The sequence below is a fragment of the Cupressus sempervirens genome, chromosome 3, assembly GCF_028749045.1.
Source record: "Cupressus sempervirens isolate cs-2001-9-10 chromosome 3, ASM2874904v1, whole genome shotgun sequence".
Lineage (NCBI taxonomy): Eukaryota > Viridiplantae > Streptophyta > Pinopsida > Cupressales > Cupressaceae > Cupressus > Cupressus sempervirens.
The window spans coordinates 1,111,111,379-1,111,119,422 of NC_143120.1; positions in this window are offsets into that span (position 1 = coordinate 1,111,111,379).

The following is an 8,044-nucleotide window of genomic DNA, read 5'->3' on the forward strand; positions in this document are numbered from 1 at the left end:
GATGACTAGTTATTTTGAAGATTTTAAGAAAACAATGAAGAAAAGACTAAGGATACTAGTCTCACTAGTGGAGGAAAATTTTGATGATGTTTTCTTCCTAGTTGATACTGATTTCACATATGTACAAGCAATGATTTCCAGGGTGAGATGGCTAAGGCCATTAGGTTATGAAATCAATGTTGATGAGGCCTTTGCAACAATCACAACATTACTTGCAGAAGAAGTGGATAAGGAAGCCGAAGCATTTAGTAATTATGACTTGGCCAAATCAAAGTTCACTATGGAATTGAAGACTGCTTCAGTGATGAAAAAGAAGAACAAATTGGTGAAGAAATTGAAAGAAAGATTTGGTGAAGGAGATGAGGAAGAAGAAGAGGACACATAGGCTCAAGCACCACTGACATTGACACAAGGTTAGGGAGAAGATCAACAGGAGAAGGAAGGAGAAACTATAGAAGGTTCCAAGGAAGAAGAAGTTAGTGAAGCACCTATAATTACTGATAAGAAGAAAAGAAAGGAAAAGACTCAAGTAGTGAGCAAACCAAAGAAGGTTGAAAAACCTAATCAGCCCACACCTACAACACCTACCATAAGGGAAAGTACAATAGTCACTGCACAAAAGGCTAAAGAAGTAGCCAAGCCTAAAGAGAAGGAAGTTGGAGCATAGAAGAGACTGAGGAGGAAGTATGTTTCCCAAGCTAGGTTTGATGAGGAGAGGATTGAATCAGATGACAAAAACCAATTCCAAGTGGTCAGTCACAGTTCCTCCTCAGATCTAGACAATTTATGTGAGAATGTTAGAAACAATGTTGACTTATCAAGTTTCTCTCACATTGAGTTTGATAATCTTGGAAAGATTGAGAAGATCCAAGTAGAAGAGACAGTATATGCCATGATGACTATATTTAAAAAAAATCCTCTAGAACTTGCCAACTCCATACCTAAAAGTTTATATGATAGAGTTGAGTAAAATTGGCATTATTGTTTAAACACTAAAAGACAAATTAGGGAGACATCCCTTGATCAAGTTATGCTAGAACTTAGTAAGGCTGGAATATTTAAACACATTAATAAATATGCTATTAGATTTGTACCAAAGTATAGGGTATTTAGCATATTACAAAACAATATAAAGGATGTTGTACAAAAGTCCAAATAAATGTGGAAGATAGCATATGGACTGTCAACATCAAAAGAAGCTGACTAGACACCTATTGAGGTAGGAGAGGATGAATAAGATGGTAATGAACAAGGCACAATTGAGGGAGGCACTGATATGAAAATTGATAACCAAGCACCAGCTGAGGAAGAGCAGCAAATAGAATAGAGTGTACAAGATACATAAATATCGAGTGCAAGCCCTCCACAAGTGATAAGTGTAAACATTGAAACTGTCAGAGTAAAGGATGTTTCTAATACTATTGATCAAAACATCAATCCCCTTATAGAGGAAGATTTGAAAAGGATACTTATCCAGTCCACTCTCCAAGCCAAATTATGTGACAACCCTGTACTAGTGAGTGTAGATGAAATTCAGAAGATAGAGACTATAACTACAAGGAAGGAAGTGAAAACACAAGAAACACCTATAATTGCTCCTCAAGTCACAAGTGTACAACCTTCACAACCTTCAGTGGTATATCAAAGGAAGGAGACAACAAGTTTCACTGTCAATACACATATGCAAGACACTCTAGTCTCGTTGAATGTCTGATAAACTGAAAAAGATAAGGATGAGACAGTTGAAGAAGACAAGAAAAAAATACTAGCAAATGATGGGTCTCAAGTCCAAACAAGTTAGGTAGATGCACTACACCTCCAACACAAGATCAAGGTGCAATTGGAACTATGGAGGTAGAAAAGGACAAGACTAAAGAGACTAGTTTGACACCCAAGCCAAAGGAGTTGCTAGATATTCAAGCATTGGTAACATTACTAGAATCCAGTACTCCTTCCAGTCAAGCTCTTTAGAGGCCAAGCATAGAGGCAACTCTACTATAATTTTTGGTGCAGAGTCCTAGCTCATCTAAGGTAGAAGAGCTAACTACTTATGGATATATTAGCTTAGATGAAGAGATTGTATTGCTTAAATTTGATTATACAACAATCACAATTAAGTAGATGAGTATATTACAAGAGGCCCTAGTAAAGAAGAAACATCAAGAACTAATCAGAAGGGAGTATAGGCAAAATCAAGCTTTGATTGACATCAAAGAGATTTTCCTAGATGCATTTAGTCTGCCAACTCCAGTTGAAAAAAAGCCCATCGTTGAACAATTGACCAATATAGTGGAAAGAGTTAGTAACACAGACCTAGATACTAATGTCAAACTATTAGAATGGTTTGAAAAGAAGCAAAACAAGGTAAATGAGAAGATATCTAGTGGTATTGCATTGACACTAGTTGAGCTAGCAACCAAGATAGAGGGTGTCAAGAAGGTACTAGAGAACATTTTCTCTATATACACCAAACTATGTAACCCTACACTCTTCACACAAGAGGTAAGGAATCGCATCCTAAGTTTGGAGAGCAAAATGCAGTCATCTAGTGCAACATTGCCCAAGTCTCCAACTCAAAGTGAGAAACACTTTAGGAACCTCTTGCAATCCTAATGTTAGTTAGCATCATTACAAGAAAATGAAGCCAACATCAGGGCTAAATCGATCAACATCCAGTTGACATTGACTCCTCACATGGAGATTTCACACAAGGAGCTAGGCTATGTAGAAATACTTATGGAGAAAGACCCCAATATTTCTACACTAGATGACTTAGTCCACCTTGTTGCCGAGCTAGCCATCCAAATTAAGTCTTTGGAGGTAGCTTGTGATAATTGGGATGCCACTCTTAAAATTATACTTGAGGTCCATAAATCCTTTTTGGAAAAATACACTATAGGTGTATAACCTATTGACATCAATGTCAAAAAGGGGGAGTAAGAGAAATAGGGGAGCAAACAAGTAGAAAAAATAGATATATATACCTAAGGGTGAGTAAGAAACAAAGGAGTAAGAGAACAACACAATGAAAAAAATAGTTCAAATAGGAATAGAGAAAGAGTAACAGTTGATGCAAACTACTTAGCAGGAGAAATATTTTGATACAGAGTATAGTATAGAACAAATTAAACAACTTAGAGGGAGTCATAAAATTTTGAGGTATAAGTCATGTTGCAAAATTTTGATATTTTGAAATTTTGTATAGAATCCGAATAGACATCTATGTTATGCTTGTAAGAATAAGATTATTAATGTATGGCCAAGTGTTTTTGACACTCATGTCAAAGAGGGAGATTGTTAATCTCATATTTCTTTTGACAAGTGAGTGTCTATACACTTAAGTCATTTACTTAGTACATGTTGAACAAGTAACATATGCCAAGCACAACATATAAGTTAGTGCATGCTGAGTAAATAGTGAGTGTCGAGTCACTCATATGTCGAGTGATTCAAGTGCCAAGTAGATAGTATGTGTTGAGTGATTCAAGTGCCAAGCAAGCAGTGTATGCTGAGTCATTCAGTTACTGACTGGCGACATTGAAGCCATAGTTAGTGTCGAGCACCAGGGACTTCAGATGCTGAGTAACATAGTTTTGACATAGTTGTTTGTATTGGCACAAACTATTATGTAAACCATTTTTGAGCTGACTTAAGGATTGGATTATGATTTTTTGTTGATAAGGATGAATCTTACATGTAAATCCCTATGTATTGCATGCATCCAATCAGATAAAGGGAAGGTTTAAGTGGAAATATGGATGAATCACAACCGTTGACTCATATCTAAACCTAAGTCACCTAAGTATTCTTAAGGAGGACAAACCCTAAATTTTTTATGAATGATCAAATAGAGAGAAGGTGAGTTTGCATGCACAAACAAGACATTCATGGTGAACAAGGTATTATGATCTAAATTACATTGTAGAATCAGTTAAAGGAGAATAGAGGAAGGAAAAAGTGAACACCAGAGAGACATGTGATCAAGAAGGATTAAGTACACATCAGTATAGAGGTGATACGCCATCAAGTAATAGAGTGCTAATCATAGGATCATTGTTGAGATATTCTAACAAGTGAATCAATTAAATCTCCTAACAAAGTAGTCCTAACAGGATGTATTGAAATCCTCTAACAAAGTGCTTACTTAAATTGTGAGTTGAAATCCTTTAATCAAGCACACTTATAATAGGGTGTTGAAATCCTTTAATAGGGTGAGACCTAATAGTCTTTGTAAGCTTTAAACAGGGTAGACCTTTCATAGGGTAGATCATGTTTCATGATCAAACATTGTAACCTTCATTAGATCCACTTTATTACTATAGTAGTGAAGATCTGTGGGTGTCATCCCCACCCCAATTTTACCTTCTCATTGGAGGGTTTCTAGGTAATCATATCTTATGTCATATGTGTGTGAATGCTTACTTGTTTACATACTCTAGATGTATATGCTTTACATGGTATTTCAATTTACTTATTGAATTTTGAGATGAATGTATGGTGAATGCTTTTATGGGTTAAAGTTTAAAGCACTGATTCACCCCCCCTTAGAGTCTACCTTTTTCTATTGTAATTCCAACAAATGATGCCCACAAATATATATATATATATATATATATTCCTTGTTGGAGGATGGACCCTGTTAGGATTCTATAAACACATTTAGTACATAAGAGTCCCTATTAGGAGACTTTGAATCCCTTTTAGGAGATTCCAACCTTATCAAGAGTTGTAGAAGGCACAAGGACTGATGTAACAAGCTTGCTGATGTTGTCTCATTCCTCATTCATGGCTACTAAATGTAATTAGAAACACCTCAAATCAAATTCACAAGACCCCAAACCATTCCCACATCTCCACACCAACTAGGGACTTCTCTCCTAAAAGACAATGGCTCAACATCTCTTGACTCCACACTTGGGACAATCACTTAAAACATTCCTCTTAAACATTTAGGGATATTCCTCTCATCAAATATACTCCCTAACATCCTTCTAGGCCCTTTCCATATACTTTCCCATCCACTAAATCCATTAAACAAAACTCTTAAAACAAATAGCCAAGAATATACCTTCTTGTTGTCTCCTGAATAGACTTGTACTTAGGGAGGTATAAATTTTGAATGAAACAAATTATCCTCAATCGCTCTAGTGAGGATGGGTGTAACTAGTATTGAAAAAACATACTAAAATTTTAGGAAGATCCAACAGTGCATTAAGGAGATATGGCGCCCACATTGAGGACCTATTTTTTGAGACGATGCTATTGTCTGATATCCATTTGGAACATAACCACCACCTTTGTTTTTGTTCAAAATTGATAACCATCCTTTCTTTACTCTTTTCTATCACTCCTTTAGGTGACTACTCCATTCATTAAACTAAAATAGTAACCAAGAACCATATGTATTAACAGTTTCCATAACTCAGAAACTTGCAATGACCAACCCACAGAGATGACATTTTACATAAAAAAATCAATCTAAAAGAGAGACATGACAAAACTTAAATAAACACATTCTATTAACTTCAACGATATGCAACACAAAAGCATATGACATGCATGGCTCTTTGCCTGAAGGCCAGAGAGACAACCCTTTATTTATATTCTTTTGTTCTCTCTAAGCTATATGCTTTAGCTGCTCAACTATCAACCCTTTGATTAGTTAAAGATGTCTTATTAAAGACTATCTTGGAAAGTTACAACCATCCATTGTAAATGCCTCTTTGGTTGCATGCTTGTCTCTAAAGAGATTCTAGGGAGTTATGAATTTTGATGTCCCGTCATAACCATTCCATGAATACATCGTGTAGTCTAATAGTAACCAAACACAAATGGTTAAAAATTCCATTTAATTACATTTAAAATTTTAGAATATTCCCATATTTTCATGGCACATGCCCATATGGCATTTACACATTACAGTCTAAAACTCACATAGCCTTGTGGTTTTGAACATTAACCATCAAATTAATTCAATTTTGGGGTGCTCCTACACCATACTCCCATACTTCAAAGATTTCCATGTCCCATGGAAATGTTGATACTTAGCTAGAAAGAAGTTTTTTCTTCCCATGCTTTGGTTGTGCACTCTGATGTTGAAACTGACTCCATCTCTTGTAGTGCTGCATAACAAAAAACTATCCAACACGAACCATCCATCTTACCCAATAGCAGACTTGGTTTGGTGATGCACTTTCCACTCTCACTCGGTGCTTTCTTTTAGCACCCTACTCCATATGTATCTCTACCAGAGAATGGTCAAGACAAAACTTACTTGCCTACCAACAAACTCTTTAGGAACTTCTTTCCTTCTTGCCACTAGATGGGTTGACTTCTTTCCTCACAATATCTATCTACCTAGATGTTTTGCTCACTCTAATACCACTCTGATGTAACATGCTTTCTAATGATGTCTCATTCCTTATTCATGGCTACTAAATGTAACTAGAGACACCTCAAATCAAATTCACAAGACCCCAAAACTACCCATTCCCACATCTCCACACCAACTAGGGACTTCTCTCCTAAAAGACAATCACTCAACATCTCTTGAATCCATAGTTGGGATAGTCACTTAAAAAATTCCCCTTGAACATTTAGGGATATTCCTCTAATCAAATATACTCTCTCTATATACTTTCCTATCCACTAAATCCATTAAACAAAACTCTTAAAACAAATAGCCAAGACTCTACCTTGTTGTTGTCTCCTGGACAGACTCGTACTTAGGGATGTATAACTTTTGAACCAGACAAACTATTGTCAAGTGCTCTAGTGAGAATGGACATAACTAGTTTGGCAAAAACATATTACAATATTAGGAAGATCCAATGGTGCAATAGGGAAATATGGCCCCCACACTAAGGATCTATTTTTTGAGACGATGCTATTGTCTGTCATCCATTTGGAATATAACCACGACCTTTGCTTTTGTTCAAAATTGATAACCATCCCTTTCTTTTCTCTTTTCTATCACTCCTTTAGGTGATTGCTCCATTCATTAAATTGAAAAAGTAACCAAGAACCATATGTATTGACAGTTTGCATAACACATAAACATACAATGACTAACTCGTAGAGATGACTATAGGACCATTTTACATGAAATATTCAATCTAAAAGAGAGACATGACATAACTTAAATAATCATATTCTATTAACTTCAAAGATATGCAATACAAATGTATATAACATGCATGGCTCTTTGGCTAAAGGCCAGAGAGCCAACCCTTTCTTTCTATTCTTTTTTTCTGTCTAAGCTATGTTGTAGCTACTCAACTATTGACCCTTTGATTCCTTAAAGATGTCTTATTAAAGACTATCTTGAATAGTTACAACCATCCACTTTCCATGCCTCTTTGGTTGCATGCTTGCCTCTAAAGAGATTCTACAGAGTTATGAATTTTGATGTCTCCCCTTAACCATTCCATGAATACATCATGTTGTCTAACAGTAACCAAATATAAATGGTTACAAATACCATTTAATTACATTTGGAAATTTTAGCACATTCCTATATTTTAATGGTACATGCCCATATGGCATTTACACATTGCATTCTAAAACTTACATAGCCTTGTGGTTTTGAACATTAACCATCAAATTAATTCAATTTTGGGGTGCTCCTACACCAAGGACCCACTGTCCAAATACCTTATGGGGTAAGCCCACTGAACTTGACTATCCAACTGATCTCTCAACTATTCCTTGTAGATTAATTGTTTGTACTATGCTTTATAATCTTTCCTCTGTCCTATTAACTAGACCAATCACTATCAGACCTTGTAGACTAGGTCATGAACCTTGAATCCAAATATCAAACCTCAGATCACAAAATAAAACCTCAGTAATGAAGTTTTCTCCAACTTCACACTGCTCTACTTATCTTTGCAATTATATCTTTTCTTCTCCATTTCACTCCTTTTGCTTACTGCATTCTTCCATACATAAAAAATGAAGATGTCCTTCTTTTATGCTAAATCCATAAAACAATTCCCTTGAGTTAGTTATTACACCTTCTTAATCAATTATTATAGGACATCAT